The sequence below is a fragment of the Microtus pennsylvanicus genome, chromosome 9 (genome assembly GCF_037038515.1).
Source record: "Microtus pennsylvanicus isolate mMicPen1 chromosome 9, mMicPen1.hap1, whole genome shotgun sequence".
Classification (NCBI taxonomy): Eukaryota; Metazoa; Chordata; class Mammalia; order Rodentia; family Cricetidae; genus Microtus; species Microtus pennsylvanicus.
This window is the reverse complement of record NC_134587.1, coordinates 7131567-7154348: the sequence shown is the minus strand read 5'-3', so window position 1 is coordinate 7154348 and position 22782 is coordinate 7131567. Positions and strand designations below refer to the sequence as shown.

Here is a 22782-nt window from a genome sequence, read left to right as displayed (position 1 = left end):
TTTACTGGCTGTATTAGTTATGTTCCTGTTGCTGTCATGATGCATAGTGATGAGGGCACCTGAAGGAAGAAAGTGTTTATTTGGGCTCATGGTTCCAGAGGGATAAGAGTTGTTGATGATGATGAAGCAGAGGAGACATGGCCACAAGACCCAGCCGTGACAGGAGCTGCAAGCTGAGAACTCATATCTTGACTCTCAAGCACAGAGCCTAAACTAGAAATGGCAGGAGTCTTTAAACTCTCAAGGCCTGCCCCCAGTGACACACTTCCTCCAGCAAGGCCACACCTCCTAAACCTCCCCAAATAGTGCCATCAACTGAGGACCAAGTGTTCAAATGCATGAGACCATGGAGGACTTTCTCCTGTGGACCAGCGTGGGTATTGACTTTGATGAGTGTCGCTAGGACGGTACTTTCTGAGGAAACCCGGAAGGGGACAGGAAGGTCAGCCTGTGGCACTCTGGATCTTCTCTTTGAACACCAGTAGAGAAGCCAAGCAGAAACCAAGTGTGTTGCCAGTATGCCCCCCAGTGTTTGAGGGACTTGCTAGGTTGGTGAGGGGTGGGCATGCTCTCTGAGGGAGCAGATGGTGCCCAGCCACTCCCATTTTGTAGATCAGAAGGAATGTAAACAGGAAACCTTAATCCATGCTCACGTTGAAGAGAGGGCAGATGGTATGGTCTTGTGACTTTAAGTGGCTTCAGGAATCAGTCACAGGAGCCGCTGTAACCAGGACAAGGAGAGGAAATGAAGACTGGAGAAATTCCTCGCTGCCCCCTCTGTGAGAAGCCCTGATGTCATTAAGACATTTTAGAGTGAGGCCCAAACCTTTTCACAACTTTTAGGTATTTTCTTCATTAGCAACCCTTAAGCTACATTAAAAAAATTATATTAAAGGAGGAATAAGCATGACATTGTTTTTGTTATTCACAAGGGTATTTTCAGGGCATGTTGGCATGCATGGCACCCATGGGCTTGCACAGGAGGGCGATTCCAGGCTTTAACCTTATCCCCAGAAGACCCAAGAGAGGACATCTACCCACCTCTCGTTGCTTTTCTTTTCCTGCTTCATGGCTGGCTCCTACATCCCTGAGCGCCCCTACAGGGTGAAAGAGTTATTGATAGAAAGTTCTGACTGCCAGGCCACACTGTGTCCCTCCTAGCAGTGTGGCGGTAGCAGGTCTAAGCCATGTGCTTCTCCGTAAGCGATTTGCAGCTTTACAGATGTCACACGGGATAGAGGATTGCAAACCCAGGGAAAGGAATACTGGGAGGCGGAAAAAGACATCGTGACTGTGGCTGCGTGCTGTCTACTGTAAGACACCCCAAGGGACATCAGATGACATAGGGGGGATTTGAAACAGCCAAAGAAGTTACATTTTGAGACCAATTATTAATTTAATCAGCATGTACAGTGTCTTATAATTGAAGACAAGGGCAGATGTGGTGTCTGAAGATGGTACATGATTTATCGGGGCCAAATAAACACTGTCAGCAATGAAGCACTTGCCTGCATTAACACCCAGACTCTTTAGTGATGAGGACCTTGGATGGTGTGTGTACAGTGTTTGCACAGTGGTTGGCCCTGAGAAAATACCAGAAAGGAGGGATAAGGGCAAAGGTTGGAGAACACGAGATATTAAATACAGTGTTTTGTTTCTTTAGATCTTCCTTTACCAAAAGGCTAAATGTATGTACAATAACATATACATTGTTTTAAAAATGTATTCCAATAAATAAAGTTATCTCTGGATGAATATCTAGAATACTTGTTTTCAACTTTCCTAATTGCTGCAACCCTTTAATCCAGCTCCTCATGTTGTAGTGAGCCCCCGACCATAAAATTATTTTTTGTTGCTGCGTCATAACCGAATTTTGCTACTATTACAAATTGTAATGCAAATATCAGATATGCCAGACATCTGATATGTAATTGCTATGAAAATGGATTGAGACCCACAGATTGAGAACCACCAATTTGGGGTGTTCTCTCAATGCCCCTCCCAACCTGCATCCCCTCCCTTAAGTAACTGCCATTCTGACCACTGTAGCAAACTATTACTTTAGCCTGTCTTTGAGTTTCATATAAAAGAAAACAGCCAACGGTCTTTAAAAAAAACCCTCTATTTACTTATTTTTGTGTGTATGAATGTTTTGACTGCATGAATGCCTACGTACCACATATGTATGTGGTACCCATGGAGGCCAGAAGAGGGCATCAGATGCCCTGAAACGGGTTATAACAGGTTAGTTGTGAGTAATAACTTGGGTGCTGAAAATAGAATCTGGGTCCTCTGGGAGGGCAGCCAGTGCTCTTAACCATGAATCCATCTTTCTGTCCCCACAATAACCTTCTTTTGTTGAGATTCATCTATGATATTGCTTACCCATATTGCCTATACCAACATCAGACATTTCAAGAGAACCTTCTTTTATTTCTGTGGATTACTTCTTCATGTGAACACTTAATTCCCACAGCATTCTGCTCATTTTTAAAAATATGGATATTTATTCACTCTCTCAACCAGAACAAGTGAAGCAGGGCTGTGCCTGGATTAGTGCAGTGGCTCAGAGGTAGCTTCAAAGGCTCTTCCTGACTCTTTCTCTCCTCCGTCGTCCTCAGCCTGTCTTCTATCCTGGAGCTTGTCATCGTTGTCCTGTGGTGGCCTCCAGCGCTTCCACTGTGTCCTCACTTAACCGCTGCTGTAGTCTGTGCGTCGGGAGACATGGACCTTTTTAGATGAATCCATATCGCTCTGTGTAGCTCTTGTTCTCTGACATATTCACATCAGGAGAGCACGTCACAGCTTTGTGTTCATTTAACTCTTCTTTAATGCAGTGTTCCCAATGGATGTGACGCAGAGGGTCAGAGATGGCTGTGGTGGTGGTATGCCCAGTGCACGTTATAATAATGAGAAACTCCCTAATGCAACCTTCCCCATGGCCACGCGACCAGAGAGCAATTAGAATATGGAAGTGAAATCAGGTGTCCTCTGCTTGTAAGTCTCAGAAAAGTTGGATATTTGACACAAACATTTCAATGATTTCTACATATAATTTTCCTGAGTCGGCAGACTAGCAATCCAAATTAGTGTGGTTTTACCTCACCTCAGTTGGTCTGTGGTGGGAAGTTTGCATTGCTAGCTCTGGAGCATATGTTATGGGTTCTGTGTGTGCTCTGAGAGAAGGGTCATTAGGCAAGTAGATCACTATAGAATGTGCAGACACTGTAGAGTGTGTTCACCTAGACCCCGATGCTACCGGTACTACATACATTGTCTGTGGTGTCCTTGTGTGTGTGTGTGTGCATGCACGCGTGTGTACGTACAGACTATGCCCATTATGAACAAAACAGAAGACATTCAATCAAGCCTAAAAGAAAATGATACAGGCAAAACGTAGTAAACAGGAGAGGTTTGGGGCTGTTATCCAACTTAATAGCCTGCTTTAAGGGGACGTAGGGGTGTATCTAAACATACTAAGAATATAGTATAGTAAAATAGGAGCTAGTAATTGATTCACTCATATTGCATATATCCACTGTGCATAACTATAAGCTGTGCTTTTGTATGAGTGGCAACACAGTTGGTTTGTTTAGACCAGCATCCCGGGAGCACATGAGCGACACGCTGTGCCATGACCTTCCCATTGCTTAGATGCTGTGTAATCTGACGACATCATCCTTACATGGCCCGATAATATCTATAATCTCCACAGCAGCTTGAACTCTGTTTAGCTTAAAACCCCATTCTGCAGATGAGGAGACTGAGGACCAACCGAGGAGAATGACCTCCCTTAGCTTTCATAGCTGGTAGCATCCACGCTGGGATTTGTGCCTCATTTGTTGAACTCCCATGCCGAAGGTGAACAACCTTACAGCCCTCTAGGCTTCTGCCTCTCATTTCTGGGTGATTGCTGCCATGTGATAATGTGGGCCACCCTGTTTCCCCCATGTATTTGTTTCTTATCGGTTTATGACATCAAATTAAATTTCCTGAACAGCTTTGCATGGCATGGGCCACGTTGTTCGCCGACTCACTCTTTCACGTTGATTCGATTTTATTGCTGCTGCAATATGTCTTAATACAGGAAGCTTAGTCATAAGAATTCCAGCATGCCTGATGTAGCTGTTAAATGTTGGTGGAGGCTAATTAGAAAAAAGTAGCTGCGGAAATCAGATAGAGACCCAGATAAAGACAGGTGCAACTGTCCGAGGAAACGGAACAGGTTGGAATAATCCCTAACTAACCAAAGAGTAAAGTATTGAGCACAGAGAAATTTGGCCAGGATTACTAAGTTGAGACATCTATGAAAAATAACACAGAATCAGGCCACTTTATACATTGTCAGTATTGATTATATGACTTCAAAACATAGCATAATTTATGACCTTGTCACTAGACTGTGTTTACTGAATATGTAATTTTTAACATTATTTTGACCTCAGTTTGCATGTGACAGACATGTTTATACTTGCGTGTATATATTTCTGAGTTGCTTTTTAAAAAAAAAAACTCAGCCACTTAAATTAGTAAGCGTCTCCTGACACTTGTCCAAGGATTCTCTTGTCATTTCGGGAATGCAGGTGATACTAGGGATGTGACATCAGAGGCCCAAATGTCCTGAGTGTCATCAATGGGTCACCCAACAGACCCCTTCCTGCCAATACAGCATTTCGTCAGGAGACACACTGTTATGGTCCATTCTTCCTTCTGCGTTCAGGTCTTGGGGTGTCTGCTGTGGCATGATTTGGCCTTAGGACCTTCTCTCATACCTTAGAGTGTATATTAAAACTCATTTATGTCATTGTTTGTGAGGTGGGAAGGCAGTGAGATGCCTTCTGTGGCTGGGGGACTGCGGACATGGGAGGGTGACTAGGGATCTGGCAAGAACATGCCCATCAGCACAGCCCTGGAATTTCACGTGAGAGAGAAGTTGGTCTCTGCCTGGTAACCGATTACCAACATCCGCAAGTGCCAAGTGGAATGTTAGGACATGCGGGGATCTGCCCATGTAGTCTCAGGTGGCCAAGATGCAAACGTTCTCTTGTTAATCTTTGTCTCGGCAATTGTGGGCTCCGGAACATGTCAGAATGTCTGATTTTTCACATTTGGAAGAATTAAAGCTTGTTAAAGATGGCAGTTGAAATGATCGCTATGTCTTAAGATCTCTTTATCTGAAGCTGTACTGGCTTATTTTGTGGGTCAACTTGACACAAACTGGAGTCATCAGAGGAAGGAGCCTCAGTTGAGGGAATGCCTCCATGAGATCCAGGTGTAAGGCATTGTTCCCATTAGTGATCAATAGGGGATAGTGTGGGACAATGGTCTTGTACCCCGTAAAGATTTGCCACTTGATTTGTTTTAATAAAATGCGGATTGGCCAGTAGCCAGGCAGGAAGTATAGGCTGGGCAACAAGAAAGGAAGGATTCTGGGAAGAGGAAAGGCTCAGTCTGCATTCTTCACCCAGACAGAGAGGAAGCAAGATGAGAATGCCTCGCTGATAAAAGGTACCAAGCCATGTGGCTGACACAGACAGGAATTATGGGTTGATGTAAGTTATAAGAGTTAATAAGAAGCCCGAGCTACAATCGTACCACAAGGACATGTTCATAGCAGCATTGTTTGTCATAGCCAGAACCTGAAAACAGCCTAAATGCCCCTTGAATGAAGAATGGATAAGGAAAATGTGGTATATTTACACAATGGAGTACTACACAGCAGAAAAAATATAACGACATCTTGAAATTTGTGGGCAAATGGATAAATCTAGAAAACATTATATTGAATGAGGTAACCAAGCCCCAGAAAGACAATTATCACATGTACTCACTCATAAGTGGCTTTTAGTCATAAAACAAAGAAAACCAGCCTACAATTCACAATCCTAGAGAAACCTAGACAACAATGAGGACCCTAAGAGAGACATACATGGTTCTAATCTACATGAGAAGTAGAAACAGACAAGATCTCCTGAGTAAATTGGGAGCATGGGGACCATGGGAGAAGATTGAAGGGAGGGAAGAGGAAGGGAAGGAAGCAGAGAAATATGTAGAGCTTAATAAAATCAATAAAAAGGGGAGGGGGAAGAAAGCCAAAAAAAAAAAAGAAGCCTGATCTAATAGGCCCACCAGTTTATAATTAATATAAGCCTCTATGTGTTTCTTTGAGACTAAATGGCTGTGGGACCTGGTGGGCCCAGCTCATGGTGGGTGGTGCCATCCCTGGGCAGGTGGTCCTGGGCTCTGTAAGATGATGGGTTCAGCAAGCCAGGGGAAGCAAGTCAGTAAGCAACTCCCTTCCATGGCCCCTGCATCAGCTCCTGCTTCTGGAATCCTGCCCTGTATGAGTTCTGTCCTGACTTCCTTCAGTGATGAACAGCAATGCTAAAGTGTAAACCTAATAAAACCTTTCCTCCCCAACTTGCTGTCATGGTGTCTCATTGCAGCAATAAAAACCCTGACTAAGGCAGACACCTAGAGGCAAGTAGCACTTTGAGTCTAGATTGGTGAAAGAATGAGCCTGCTTCCTGTGACTTATCTAACTTGGGGGTGAGTCTGTTAATGTTAATGAGAAGGAAGCTTTTAATAGGCCACTTAATTGTATTACAAACAGTAGCTTCTTTGCACTGTAGCTAGCATTAAACTTCTCCCGTTTCATGAGAAGGCAAATTTTGACTTTGTGGGGGTTTTCTATTTTAATTTTATTTTGTTGTTTGTGTGGGTGTTTTGCCTGCATATGTCTCTGCAACATGTGAATGTAGCACCTGGAAACCAGCAGAGGGCACCAGATCCTGTGGAACTGGAGTTACAGATGGGTGTATGCTGCTTTGTGGGGGCTGGGAATGGACCGAAGTTGCCTAAAAAAATGGACCAGTGCACTTAGCCACTGAGCCGTGTTTTTGTTTTTGTTTTGTTTGTTTGTTTGCTTGGTTGGTTGGTTTCTCTAGACAGGGTTTCTCTGTAGCTTTGGAGCCTGTCCTGTAACTAGCTCTGTAGATCAGGCTGGCCTCAAACTCACAGAGATCTGCCTGCCTCTGTCCTCCCTCCCAAGTGCTGGGATTAAAAGCATGCACCACCACCATATGTTTTTGAATGAAGCTTTTCTCCAGCAAGGCTCTGAGGGCATGTGCGTATGCATTTGATGTAAACGGTCAGTCACAATGATTTAGCGCAGTTTGACCTTTTCTTGCATGGTCAGTGAAAACTATGAGCGTCTGTGGTATGGATGGATTCACAGAGATGGAGCAGATGTGGACACTGCTCTAAAGAACGGCCCTTCGTGAAAAGAGAAGCTGTGTATGTCAACTTTGATCAAGACAGACTACAAATCCAGGGGGACTGAACAAGGGTTAAAAAATTCAAGAATCGGGGGCTGGAGAGATGGCTCAGTGGTTAAAAGCATTGTCTGCTCTTCCAAAGGTCCTGAGTTCAATTCCCAGCAACCACATGGTAGCTCACAACCATCTGTAATGAGGTCTGGTGCCCTCTTCTGACCTGCAGACCTACACACAGACAGAACATTGTATACATAATAAATAAATAAATATTTTTAAAAAAACTTAAAAAAAATTCAAGAATCTCCAGCCAGGCGGTGATGGTCCATGCCTTAATCCCAGCACTGGGGAGGCAGGTGGGTCTTGGTGAGTTCGAGGCCAGCCTAGTCTACAAGAGCTAGTTCCAGGACAGGCATCAAAGCTACAGAGAAACCCTGTCTTTAAAAAAAATTCAAGAATCTGGAAAAATGATTTCTGCTGGGCCATGGGGAGTGGTTTGAGATCCTATGGTATGAAATAAAGGTCGAGATAGGATGCAGAAGCGAGGGAAGACGTTTAGGCAGAGGACGCACACAGTGGGCAGAGAGCAGGTGTGATCAGGGTAATTGTAGGAAGCTCAGCTTTCAGAAGGTGTAGCGGAGAAAGCTGGAACATAGCTGGGGGTGGCGGCATTTAATGGAGAACCCTTTAGTATGTGGCTAAGAAGCCAAAACCTCTTTTTCTTTCCTTGTTTCTGTTTTAGATGTGATAATTCCAACTTAATTTGTGGTCCAGTCGTAATACCATTAATGAGAACAAAGTGTCCGTTTTGGCAGTTCCTCAGGGAACGAAATCCACTGCTCATGTAACTGAAGTCATCAGTGTATGGTCACAGTGGTCCTTTAGACTCAATGTGTTGGACAGAGGCTGCCCCATCCGCCTTGCTCACACTGTTCAGAAGGAAGTCCGCCATACCACACAGTTTAACATGCCTTGATTTCTCCTTGCTTGGATAATTTTACGACTGACAGCCACCCTACTCCCCTCTTTGGCCAGGTGTGCACACGGATGCCACATTCTGCCTTTCTCTGTCGTACAGATGTGGATTTATTTGAAAACTGAGTCATTAAGGTCCTTTATCTTTCTCCCCAAGTTCCTGTTTACTCTCTCCTTTTGGATTGCTCCGGTTGTAAGCAAAAAGGGGGCTGTTGATATTTCTGCCTGTAAGAGAAGAGCAGGCAAAGCCTTTTCCCGTTTGGAGGAATTGTGCTACAGAACCGTTGGATAATAGCTTTGGGATTATTCTTGAGTTGGTAATTTTAGCTGTGGAGAGTGGTTAGAGAAATCTTACCAGGTAAGGTGGGAATGCTTCTCAGTTGGTAAAGATCTTAGTGGAGAGGGCCAAGTCGTTAGGACTCTCTACCTAACAGATTCAGTTGGATCAAAGCTTAAGACGTATGAGGGCAAAGCCAGTTTATTTCGAATGGCGATGATCCCCTGCAGCCTACAGTTTCTGCTTTTAGTAAAGTTGTAAGAGCACCAGGCATTTATGTAGTTTTAAGTGTTACACAGTGAATCTGTGGACTCCTCAGACAATCCTAACGGACAGTAGGTTCTGTAGCTGTCTTTGTCTTTATAGGTCATGAAACTGAGGTACTGTCAGGATCACACTACCAGTAATTGACAGAACTAGGATTTGAATTTCAGACAGTGTGTCTGTAGGACTTCTAGTCCTATCATTTAAATTCACACAGTAGTAGGAATGTCTCTCAGTTTTGTAAGTAAGTATAACGTGTGCCTAAATATTTATGACTCTACTCTGTGCCTTCTGAAGCTTTGAATTCAAGAAATTTCAGACTGTTAAACTGTATAATCGACAGAAATCTACTTATTATCTCCTCTGTTGTGCGTATATTCTCTTTTAAAGTTATCCCGGACGTTGCTGTCTCCTTGATGTCTGTCCCTTGTTTTAATGTTTTCTCTTGTTTCATGTTTATGAGTGTTTTGTCTGCATCTGTGCCTCACATCTGCCCCGCATGTCCAAGGAGGTCAGAAGAGGGCGTCAGATCCCCTGGAACTAGAGCTTCTGATGGTTATGCGTCACCATATGGGAGCTGGGAATTGAATCGAGGGCCTCTAGAAGAGCGGCCGGTCCTCTTACCTGCTGAGCCACCTCTCCAGCCCCTTGTGTGCCCTTTGATCACTTCGCTAGCGATGTGCACTTCCTTTAGAAGAATTGTTGTCTCACATCTTCAGCCTTAGACACATTATGGAGTGCAGATTACACTGACAAACAGAAAAACAGATTTACAGATAAGCAAAACCAAACCCTCTGGGTTGCCATAACTGAGTGCCTGTTATACGAGGGTCAACCACAGTTCTTCCACAGGGCATTTGCTCATTTGTTTTTATTTGTTTTGAGACATAAGCTTGTTGTATAGCTCAGGCTAGCCCTGAACTCGTGATCCTCCTGCCTTAGATCTGGGTTGACCTGCGGCCACACCCAACTTATTCCGCCACTTTTGCGAATTATGTGTTACTAGACCCTAGCCATGTTCGTCCACACATTACATGGGTTTGCCTTCTCAAATAATAACAGGGTTGGACAGTTGCATCAAGTAGTAGACCGTGTAAAAAAGTCACTGATCCAGATGTTGTTTGCAGAGATTTGCTGACTAGCGTTAGAGAACATTGACCATCCGCAAGAGCAGAGTATGTCTCTAGCGTTTCTACTGTGCTTTGTAGTTAATGAGGTTGTCCGTGGCTTTATAATATTTAATGCAACTGAATTGCTGAACGATTTCTATATTGTTTACTTTGGGATGTGAGATAGAAGTCAGCAAGCAAAAACATAATAGCTTAGACTCCTGTAAGTAATCTATAGCCAGAAATCTGATATGAATTCGTGACAAGATTAACAGAACTAGCTAGAGAAATAGAAAGTTGTTTGCTGCTTAATAGGGCTGGGTCATTTCTCTGTTTGGTCTTTAGGATCTGGGGGAAAAGTTGTTCTCCCTCTAATCGAGAAACATAATTTTGAGTTAGATGCAAACCAAAAATTGAAACCTTGGCTGGATGGTGGAGCTAGAAAAGATTGTGGAAAGTGCGTTTGCGATGAGCGAATTAAGTGTGCTGGCACGGCTTATGTCGTGAACCATCTGTCATTATCCTTGGGTTCTGCATCAGCAGATTCAATGAGCCAGATTGAGTCAAAGCCTGGCTTTGATTCCCAGCACCACAGAAAGGAAGCAATAAGGAAGGACGGAGGTAGGAGGGAGCTGCTAGTGAGGAGACAGGCTGGATCTCCCTTGTCAGATATTAAGTTCTCTTGTTCCTCTGTCCCATACCCCGCAGCTTCCATTTCTGGTCTGGTTTGCTACCATGACCTTCCGAGACCAACTGTTGTCTCTTCCTTTATTTAGCTGTTGGGTCATGGGACCTTCTGTTCTGAGTTTCTCCCCTGCCCTTCTCAGCTTGCACAATGAAATGCATTTGAAACTGGCGTAGCTGGTTCCACCTCCTGTGTGGCCCCTCCCCACTCTCCTGTTTTAGCTTCAGGGAAGCCCTGAGTTCTGAACCAACCAATGGGCTTCACTTAGCGTCTCTCAACTGTCAGGCACCACTCACGTGGTTTGAAGTGTTTTTCATTCATGCCTGCCTGTCTATTTCTGCCAAATGGTATTAATCGACAGGTACCTCCCCCCCGCCCCCATCTTCCTCTGATCTCTCTCAGCCCACAAATTCCCAGCTAGAATTCTTATTTCCATGCTGTGAATATCACAAATATCTTTTCTGCTTTATAGCCTGCAAAGATTATCCGCCTGTCTTGTCCTGTTATCTGGAGCTACGTTGTCAATTGTGTGACTAAAGGAACGTTGCTTTTTAACTTCTAAGTCCTCTCCATTCTGCGGTTTTGATGTTTATTTAAATAACTACACATCTGACTTTCTCCTGGGCAGCCTCAGTTAATAGCATTTAATGGCAGATAAGAAAACTCTGGCATGTTTTTTTTTTTTTTAGCTGGTGACTTTTAACGTCTGTGATACATAGTTGCGTTAATGACATTAGCTACATTGCAGCAAAGCCTACTTGTTAGGTAACTGACAGGAATCTGTGTTGGTCATCTCTGGGAAGTTACCCCAGCACAACTTATTTCCATAAAAGTTATTGGATTCTTGTACTAGTGTGGAAACCCATGGGGTATTTTGAATTACCAAAGGTGGAAAGAGCCGCGATTTAGGTTTCTTATCAGAACACTGCTGTGGTGGAAAAAGCAGCGAGGTGGTCTTGTCACCAGTTATCAGTTGGTGGCGACTACAAATAGCCCAACAGAGCCAAATAAGGTCTTGTAGAGTGTCTGGGGGGAGCAAGAGGGGGTTAAATGGAGACCGATGCATCCTTGTGGAAGTAAGGCGAACATTGAGCTAACACCATGGCTGCACATGGCTACAGCGTCACGAGTCAATTGTGGAAAGAACTTGTCTTGTGGATTACTTTGTAAAACCCTGTCCTGACGGCTACTGTGGTAGTCTTTATTGTTATAACCATTTTATAAAACTTCCCTTTGTTACTTTTGCGGAGTGGTGGATCCTGCTTTTGCTGGTCTCCTTGTATGATATACATTTGCCTTGCAGCGTCATATAGCAGTCTAGTCTTTGGTAGACTTCGTCTCCATCTCTGACGGCTTGAATGAGAAACAAGAAGAGCGGAGGATGTACCAGACAAGAACGCGAGGTCTGGTGGGCAGAACGCAGGCTGTGGGAGGATTAGTCACCGGGCTTGGAGGGATGCTGCCGATCCTTGCCTTCCTGAGTGAGCCACTCCAAGGATTCATTGGCAATTCACCCAAGTCCTCAATGAGAGCTTCCAGAGACTCCTACTTGAGTATCTGTTGCTGTGGGAGCTTTTGTTTGAGTCAGCATTTCAACCTTTAAAGCCTGCACTTAATGAAGGACTCAGGATTGAGGTGTCAGGAGCCCTTTTCTGCTCCAGAACATGTTAAATTAGAAGATGATTCATATATATATTATTTAACTTTATTCTATGTGCATTGGTGTGAAGCTGTCAGATCCCCTGGAACTGGAGTTACAGACATTTGTGAGCTGACATGTGGATGCTGGGAATTGAACTCTGGTCCTCTGGAAGAGCAGCCAGTGCTCTTAACTGCTGAGCCATCTCTCCAGCCCTAGAAGATGATTCTTTCGTTCAGTGCAAGTAGGCTTGGCTTTGTTTTCGCTCTCTATTGTTGTTTTTAAGCATGGTTCAGTTCTACTCGTGAGAAGAACTATTCCTGTCCCTGCCTCGGGCGCATTTCTTACCTGCAGCTTTAAGAATTAATCTTTAACGTGTACTCTGACAAGGAACAACCAGACTCAAACTTTATGGGCTTTTCACCTTTGGACTTCCACCCTACACACGGTTTCTATGCGAAGTAAATGGGACCCGGGACAGTTCTTAATTAAGGTTGAGCTGCCACGTGGTGAACGACCTTATTTTTAGAAAACAAAAAGAAAAGAAACAAAGCAGGATAATATTCACCTGGGGATTTAGAATGCAGATGTTACTGTATACCTATTCTCTACCTGTCTTCACCAATTAATATCTATAGCCACAATACTCATTAGCTTGTGGCTCTCAGTGATGTTTGTTTATGTCTGAAGTGTGTAATAATTTTTAACCCAGAGTGCTCAGTCCTTTGGAAGGTCACAGCACAGGTCTACATGAACGTTACTCACAGTTTCAGGACAAGTCAGGACTCCTTAACCTTGGCATTGCATAACAGTGCAAAAGTCCGCTCTTAACAAAATGGACAACAATAGATTCCATTCCTTCTAAGGCACACACAGATTAAAACCTAGCAACTTTGCATTTTGAACTCTGACCTGTGGTGTATGTGTCGGGGTGTGGTCAGGCTCTCTATGATCTCTCTGCTTCCGAGTGTGCACTTGCAGACGGTGGAGACCAGATATGGACAGAGATAACTCTGAAACCCAAACACCCTCACAGCGGTCGAATAAACCAAAAGCCTGGGAAAGGGAGTTGAGAAAGTAGATGACAGAGCTGGGGACTGTGTTCTGGAGTGAGAATCTAAAGGATGTATTGGCTGAGATGATAGGAGGAGAAAAGGGAGGAGGTGGTAAAATGTTCCCTGGATGCAGGTCTGTTTTGCATGGGCCATGAGGACACATATGGAGGTTCTTAGACCGGAGAGGGGGAGGGGCGGGGGGCGTAAGGTGCCCGCTGCATCGCCGTGTCTTCTGATGCATTTTAGATCAGGGATAGAGGTGAGGGTGGGAAACTGTGATTGTGTCCCATGATCCTCTGTTCTTCTTTTCCTTCTCACTTTTCCGATGGCGCAGAATGACTAAGGAGGAGGATGGGGGTCGGTGAGTAAAAAGGCTTCCACATAGCCCAGAAGTCTGACTGTATTACCTCCTTTAGTTTGCACCAACAGTGTGACAGAATCCATCACTGGCAACAGCAAGGAGAAGCGGCCAGTAGACTTTCTACTCTGAAAATTTAGATCTCACCATCTGCCTACAATTAATTATGTGAGACTAAAGGGCATAAATGGGATCCCTTGTGCCAGAAAGAAAAAGGTGCCATCCTGAGCACCGGTTCACAACCTGGATGGGTGTTAACCGGTCTGTCCACACCATCATCATGAGCGATGGTTATGCTTGCTTAGATCTACAAAATATAGCACCCACCGTAGATTTATTTTTGATTTAAGAGATAGAGAGGAATTTGGAAGAAATACTTTTTTGGCAGAAAGATGTAACTTAACAAAGCAATCACGCTGGTCATGCTGGCTCCCTGTAATGCCAGCACTTAGGAAGCTGAGGCAGGAGGATTTCCAGAAGTTCCTGGCCAGTGTAAACTACAGGATAAGATCTGACCTTAACTCCCCTTTAAAATGGAGCAGTCAGTCTGTCCAATCTAATCAGGGTGGACAGATCTCTTTTGCATTTTCAGTAAGTCATGTTAGGAAGCGGATGGTGTACATAGTTTAAAATAATTAAATCTGAGAAATAATTTATTTATATTTATTTACTTACTTATTTTTTCAAGGCAGGGTTTCACTAAGAAACCAAGGTAGACTTCAGAATCGAAACCCTCTTGTCTCAACCTCCCAGGAACTGGGAGTATAGATGCGGATCACAGCATCTGACTTGATGAGTACTTTTAACGCTGTCTCCGTGTGAAGAAATGAGCTTGCTAGAGAGGTCTATGGCTTGAAGGAAAAGCTGCCGTCGTGTTTCAGGGCAGAGAGTAATCGGTGCAGCTTCTGCTTTAGGCCTGACTTTTTCCTTTATTCTTAAAGTAAGCGTTTATTCTCTCATTCTGTGTTTTTCACTTCCTGAGTGATCTATCATGAAAGCTAGATTCTGTGCTGGTAAAGTCAGAAGCAGCTCTGTTCTTGAAAGGCCAATTAGAGACGACAACAGGATCCTGTCGGAGTCATGGAACTGGAGATTTCTGTTCTCATGTGATGAGCCCTCTTTGTGCTTGTCTTCTCTAAGGCACCACCTGGCATCCGCAGTTCATGGGAATGTTGAAGGAACTGTGGCGGGCTGCGTCACGCCACCCGGCTAGCTTTATACCCGAAATAATTACACAGAAACTGTATTCTTTTAAACACTACTTGGCCCATTAGTTCTAGCCTCTTATTGGCTAATTCTCACATCTTTGATTAACCCATTTCTAATAATCTGTGTAGCCCACGAGGTGGCTTACCAGGGAAGATCTTAACCTGCGTCTGTGGTGGGTGGGATAATCATGGCGACTCCCTGACTTGGCTTCTTTCTCCCAGCATTCTGTTTCTGTCTACTCCACCTACCTAATTTTCTGTCCTATCAGGCCAAGTAGTTTTCTTTATTAGTTAACCAATGAAAGCAACAGATAAGATACAAGACCCACCTCCATCATGGGAAAGCTAAGCTTGGTTCCACACAATGTACTTTGTCCTCACTGGAAATACCTGCTGTGTCACGTAGAGGGTTTTCCCTTGAGACTCTGGGCAGAGTGTAGTTGGGAATCTGCAATGTGACCGAGCACTGAGTTCAGGGTTCTTATCTTTGCATTTGTGTAAGACTGAATGGAGGAGATAAAAGCTGAGGTGCCTGGTACAAACTTTGTCATGCAGAGAGATATTGGGGGGCATCCTCCTGAGAGTGTCTTGGACGTTCTTTGGAAATGCCCTGTATGATTGTCATCCCTCTTTTCCAGGTTCTGCTCCCTGCCGGGAAAACAGCAAACGAGGACAATTAAGGCACCACCAGTGCCAACAGACTGGCGGACTGTGCCCCAAGAATAGCGGAAGGCATCTGAGGCCAGTTCACTGAGAAGCTAATGGTGCAGGCAAGCTAGAAGACTTCGACACAAGGCAAAGGTGAGGGTGCAGAACGCACACTTCCTGCAAACGCAGGGCAGACCAGGCAGTGCCAAATGACTCCACACGATGATGACACAGCACCAGGGAACAGGAAGGTGTTTCTTTATACCTCCTTGTTTGTCTGACCTTCAATAACACGTCACAATCCTCATTATGTTTAGTCATCTCAGTGAATGTTCCATTTGACTCTTTTTAAAGGCAAGGACCTAAATGTTCACTGTTGAAATAGGAGTGGCGGGGCTGTGTCCCCGGCACCCGGCTGCCCCCACGGCTAGCTTTACCCGAAATAATTACACGGAAACTGTATTCTTTTAAACACTGCCTGGCCCTTTAGCTCTAGCCCTTACTGGCTAATTCTGATATCCCGATCAACCCATCTCTAATAATCTGTGAGCACCGGTCTTACTGGGAAGATTCTAGCCTATGTCCATCCTGGGTCGGAGCTTCATGGCGTGTGTCTGCCCGGGAGCGGGGCATGGCGTCTCTTCTGAGGCGTCTGCTCCCGAGAGGAGAGCTGTCAAGTCTCTGAGCTCACTTCCTCTTCCTCCCAGTATTCTGTTCTGTTTACTCCACCCACCTATATTCTAAGCTATGAGCCAAGCAGTTTGTTTATTACTTAACCAATGAAATCAACAGATTGATATATGACACTCCCACATCAGTTCACAAATATTGGCTAACTCCTATATTTCTGCCTACGGTCTCTACATTATGTGGAAACAGGTTGGGAGACAGGTTGCAGACCTCAACATAAAAATGGCTGTGGTCTTAGCTTTGGTTTCCTTATATGGCTGCATGCAGACAGCACAGTGTGAGCATGCAGGCTGACAAACATTATTATCTGTTTTTCTGTAGTCAGCAGACACTTGGTGGTTCTGGTGTTGCCTGTGAGACTACAGTGATGAGTCCAGAGTCCCCCATGCTTTACAATCTGCTTGCCATCTTTGCCATCTGCACCTACTACGTTTTCAGCGCCAGGTCATAGATTCCATTTGGCATGGTTGGCCTGGGGTGTTTGGCCTTCGGCGTTGGGATACACTCCTCCTTGTTATCCACACGCCTCTGCCTTCCCATGGGGAAGGCTATGGTGTTAGTAGTCTAAGGGGAGTTTTGCAAGCTGCACCTCCACTGGTCACTCTTCCTCTGGGTGCTGATAGAGGCGTTGGTAGTGTAGACGTGTGTAATCTGGGGAACAGTCTTCACGAATTCCAATAATACTCCTGTTTTTGCATGGACAGGTCCCTCTTGGGAGTTTGGGAAGCAAGGCTCAGTAATAATTTAGTGGAATCATGTGATGTGAGAAGCTTTCTACTTAGAGCTACATAATTAAGACAACATGGTTTGCAAACTAAAAGGAAGCAGGCCAGTTTTTAGGCCATCACTTTCATATATGAAAACTTTTAAAAATCAGTTGGTTTTTAAACCGTATGAACACTCCACACAAAAAGTCAGAAAACCATGAGAATATGCAATGTGATCTCATTACCATCCTAACGATTGCTTTCTGATAGTCTTTAGCATTCCATCAATATTTAATCAACGAATCCTACAGATCGATTGGCCCTGCCAGGCACCCCCTTGAAAGCTGTGGCATTGAAGAGCTCTGCATTCGTCTTCCGTGAACTCACCTCTGTGGACGGCAGCACAACCGATTGTCTTTATTCGCTGCTGTTATCTCAGCGTTTATTATTTTATATCAGACGCAGGTGCTTCGAGAGTTGTCCCCTTAGGACTTACTAAGCTTGCTTAGAGAGAGGAAAGTTTTTTTCCGAGATGAGATGGGCCCGTTGATCTTGAGAGAGCCGACTGGCATAGGAAGCAGACTGAAGTGCTCTATTCACACACTGGTGTGGTCATCTTAAGGTTGGGCACTTTGTGACCTAAGGGTTTCATTGCTTGATTTAATTGTCATGTGGTCAGGGGTACAAAAGCGACTCATTGACCTGGCTTCTCTTTGAATGGCATCTGTAGAGTCCATTTTCTAACTGGCACATCTGATTCACTGAGTGATTGGTCTGCTGTGCCCTTGGCATGCGCAACATGTTGGCACTCAGAGGTATGGCCATCAGAATTCGATGTGTACAGTGAGTTGTATTTAATCAATAACTTTCTTCCCACCTTGATCAATATCTTGTTCTAAATTGAAATTTTTTTAGAAGTACTGCTGTTAATTTCATATGGGACCCAACTGTGGGTCTTTGCCATGGAAACATTTCATAACATAGGTTTTTGTTGTTATTGAAGATGCTCAAATAAAGCTTGCTTTGTTCTCTGGCGCCCTTCAGGTTGCACATGGACGTTTGCAGAGGACAGCCTGATACACTGAGTCACAGTGAACCTTGACGTGCACAGCATGTGCCTACACTCAGTCCCAGCTCCGTACCAGTCGAGAGCATCCCAGAAGCACACTTGAGATGTTAGTTTCTTTGGCCCTGATTTTTGTTGCCAGCGCAGGCTGCCTCAGCTCCTCTTGAGCTCCGGCACTCAACTGTTTTTACAAACCTTGGTTCTGTCAGTACAAAATGGATTTTAGAAGCAGTAGCTGAACCTTGGGAGTCATTGACGTTTCCTGATCGTTTTGTAGAACCTGATAGGAAATACATCCATCAAAATAAAGAATTCTTAGGGATTTTCATAAGTGAATGCTATGGGATTTTTTAAAAAATAAAAATAATTACATATTTTTTCTATTGAAAAATCGTGTGGTTCAAAATAATATTATAAGACTATTCAGTTTATATTTGGGATATTTAAAATAGTTTCAAATTAATAATCTTAGCCTTAAGCGACTAATTATTGCACTATCTTTTAGTAGAGAAAGAAGTTAATTGTAAGGTTCGTTTTCTTAAACATTTATTAGCATTATGAGCACTTTTGAAATGCATATATGAAATCAGGAAATGAATTTTTCCTTCAACTTCATTTTGGTGCTAATATTAGATATATTTCTTGGCATTGAGAGTTATTCTTTTAAATCTTTAGTTTGTCAGAGACTTTGAGTTGTTTAAACTCAGTGCATCATATGCTGGGAAGGATGTTTCAGGAGGGACAGTAGTCTCCTTGTGCTCTTGGGATCAGTTTGTGCCATATTGAATGTGTGTGTTCGTGTCCACACTTGCTCATGGGGCACTCCAGGCTGAAGAGTCAATCCCTAAATGCAGCAGAGAATTCCAAAGGTGCTCCCATGTCCATCACCTTTTTCTTTTTATTTGGGAAATGGATAATTTGTGGTCTTTCATCTGGAATGATTGTTTCTTCTTTGGGACAGTCAGGTGATCAAGGGCTTTGATTTCTGGACACGTTTATACTGTTTGTCTGTGGGGAAACGGAAGGATTCATAGATGATACAGCCCTCTCTCTGCTGTTAATCCCAGAGGTCAGCGGTGGGAGTCAAGTTGACCATAACACCTTGCTCATCCACAGTCTCGTAATCTCCTGGCCTGCTCGTTCTCACAGTGCCTTGTTCTGAATCACAGTAGTGTCCAGTAATCATGAATTTTTCAAATATGTTTTTACAGAAAGAATGACTCATGTTTTAATTATTCTAATTTGGAGCATTATTTAAATTTTATCTCACTGACTTGGTGCATCGAATGAATAAGGCCAGGAAATAGTTTGAGTGAGCTAGCACAACGGTACAGATGGGCTTATGAGAGCTGGCTTTGAAAGCGACGGTGCTGAGTCGTGTTCCTGTAAAGAGTGACGGTGGAGGAGATGACTGCCCGCAATTCTGCTGTGTGTGACTGGGAATAGAAGGTTAACATCTCAGAACTCAGAGTCATCTGACGGATTTGTCTTTCATTGTGTGCCATATGTCACCCCTGATATACACACACACATAGTTAGACACACAGATACACACATAGACACATACCAGACACACAGACAGACATAAACACAGACACACACAGATAGACAGACAGACAGACACATATACACATAGACAGACAGACATACACACAGACACACAAACACACAGACACACACACACACACACACGGACACTTTACTAACCCATGTAAGCATTCATTCGTTTCTTAGTTGCCAAAGATAGCTGAGTTTCATTCAGTGTCAACCAAGCCCTGTTCTGAACCCTGAGGTGGTGACCCAGGCGCACAGGGGACAAGGCATTAAGCTTCTGAGCGTAGATAGGAAGCTGTTACCCGAGTGACGTAACCGTGGAGGAAGTGGAAAGAGTATTGTGCTGGAGCCCAGCAGGTGCGGTGCCTCTTCAGAAGTGATGACAGAATGAAGGACTAAATGGCAACTTGCTGACTAATTCTTCATATGTAATAAATTGGGAAGTGCAGCAGAGTTTACTTCCACAGTAACTGCGGGTTCGGCCTTTGGGTTTATTTTCAAATCCATCTTCTAAACTGCAAGCCTCACCCCTCACCACGTCACCTCCTGAAGAACTGGTGAAATCAGACAGTGTCCTGGAGAAAGGGTACACGATATAGTTTGGAATATCCTTGAAACTTCTCTGCAAATTCCAAATTGCTCCAAAATAAAACACTTAAAAAGAAAAGTTCTAGTGAAGAAATGCCAACATTTACATCAGATCAAGTACAGGGTGCCTCGGGTTTGCATAAATGAAGAGGTCAAATGTACACAGGAAGGCTGGGGGAGAAACGACGGTGGATGTTGGGAGTCTTCTATCACTGAGTTCTAGATTTTGGTTTCATTGCTTATGTTTAGACTAGACTAAGTTTCTTTTTCTGTTTTTTTAAAGCTCTATTTATTGCTCTTTTATGTGCTAGTATGTATGTATGTATGTTATTTCAATTACATGTATGCAGTGCCCGAGGCAATGTGGGTACTGGAAACTGAACTCCGTCTTCTCTAAGAGCAGCTAATAAGGTTTTGCCCCTCTCCTCTTTGCAGGGATCTTTTCTGTTGTTATTGTTTTGTGGTTTCTGTTTGTTTGTTTGTTTGTTTTTTGAGACAGGGTTTCTCATACAGACCAGGCTGGCCTCGAACTCACAGAGATGGGTCTGCCTTTGCCTCCAAGTGTTAGGATTTAAAGGCGTGCGCCACCACATCCAGCCAGAGTCTCTTTTCCTTAAGCACTCCATTTTAACACTTAATTCTCAGCAATCTAAAGAGTTTACAAATATGATTAATCATTTTTCCTTCTTTTAATGTTCAACTAATAGTTTTCTTTTTTAAAAAATTTTCTTGTCTTTGAAATCTAATGAATGGAGAAGATAGCTTTTTTCAGCAAATAATGTGTGAGTGTCCTAGACAAAATAAGGAGAATTGCTCTACAATTTATACAGAATAAACTAAAGATAGGTGGTTTAGTTAGGGTTTTCTTGCTGTGGAGAGACACCATGACCATGGCAACTCTTATAAAGGAAAAGGTTTAACTGGGCTGATTTCAGGGGTTTAGTTCATCATCATCATGGCGGGAAGCATGGCGGTATGTCGTGCTGGAGGAGGAGCTGAGAATTCTACATATGAATCCACAGGCAACAGGAAGAGACGGCCACACTGGGCCTGCCTGTGCATCTGAGATAGTACCACGCCCTGTTGGCCACTGGGGGCCAGTTTCTCTCAAACCACAGTAGATTACAGATTTAAATGTAAAATTATAAAACCTGGGGCTGGAGAGATAGCTCATTAGTTAAGAACACTGGCTGCTCTTCCAGAGGACCGGGTTCAATCCCCAGCACTCATGGGGCAGCCCCCAACTGTCTGTAACTCCAGTTCCAGGGGATTTGACATCTTCACAACAAAGCATGTAAAAAATAAATAAATTATTTTTTAAAAAATTATAAAACAAGGAAAAATAGAATAAAGTCTTTAGTATATAAAATAATACAAGTTCTTAGGCTTTTTCCTTTCTAAAAAAACCCTTTTTATCCTTTTGAGTTCTTTATCCAAACAGCAAATAATAATGAAGTTTTCAGGAAAAAAAGAGAATTATTAGCATTCATTTTGACATCATGCCCTAGATTTCCTGATTTAGTTTGTATTTTTGCTTGATTTTTCCTACTATCTCGCTTGGTATCTATACTTAGGACAAATGCACTGGTTTATTCCATGAATATTCTTACCTTATAATCACAAATTCCACCAATTTTTATCCTAATCAAGAGGTTTTTCTTTTTGATAAAATAAGCATCTTTGAACAGGTATATTTTCAGATTTGATGTCAAAGGCAGAGGTAAAGGAAGTGGGGCAGTGTTCATCTTGCATTTCAATTCATGCATGATTGGCAGGTTTTTCAAAACCAACCCAATGCTGATTAGAAAAATAGGTTTTTTTCTTTCTTTCTGTGTAACAGCCCTGGCTGTCCTGGAACTAGGAATTCACTCTTGTAAACGAGGCTGTTCTTATGTATTTATGTGTGTGTGTGTGTGCACATGTGTGTACGTGTGTGTCTGTGTGTCTGTGTGTGTGTGTGTGTGTGTGTGTGTGTGTGTGTGTGTGTGCGTGTGTGCACATGCCTGCCATAGCACGCCTTTGAAGTCACAGGACAAATCTGTAGGAGTCAGTTCTCTCCTTCCACCATGTAAGTCAGACGGCTCAAACTCAGGTTGTCAGGCTTGGCCAAAGGTGCTCTTACCCACTGAGCCATCTCTCTGGTGCTCAGCTTCTATCTTTCTAAGCACAACTGATGTTTTTAAACTACATTGGAGGAGATAGAGAAATCCAAAATTGGATTAACATCATAAGCCCTTCCATAATTGACTTGCTCGCTGTCACACTGTGGGGTCCGGTTCTTGGTTCTCTGAGGAACATGCATTGCAGGGATGTGCTCAGTGCCCTGTGCATCCTGTGGGTCGCCTACCGACACCTCGTTGTGGGCATATGTGGTGTTTTCTGAGTCCTTTTCATCCTGAGTCAAGTGACCTGTCAAGTGGTCCCTGAGTTCCGTCACTCACTGTCTTTGTGACCGGATATCCTCATGGCCAATCAATCCATCATCCTACCACCTTATGCTTTCCATTTTTTAATTGATTAAATAAATAAATTCTACTTCTGGCCCCCAAATTCTGTTGCTTTTGTCTTGTCTTCTTCTTGCCCTTACAGGATTTTAACAGAAAATAAACTCAATCCCCTTCTACATTGTCAAAGGCAATCTGTAGGTTCAATGTAATTTCCTTAAAGCTCCAATGACATTTGTCA

At 43.5% G+C, this 22782-nt stretch overlaps 1 protein-coding gene across 3 annotated transcripts in view; it reads left to right on the top strand.

The window, feature by feature from the left end:
• Osbpl6 (oxysterol binding protein like 6) overlaps window positions 1–22782 on the top strand; it is a 159305-nt gene that overhangs the window by 56976 nt on the left and 79547 nt on the right. For all 3 annotated transcript variants that reach the window (XM_075984812.1, XM_075984805.1, XM_075984804.1), the window contains exon 2: window positions 15483–15645. The gene's annotated coding sequence lies outside the window, so the exon portion shown is untranslated. The remainder of the gene's footprint in view (window positions 1–15482; window positions 15646–22782) is intronic.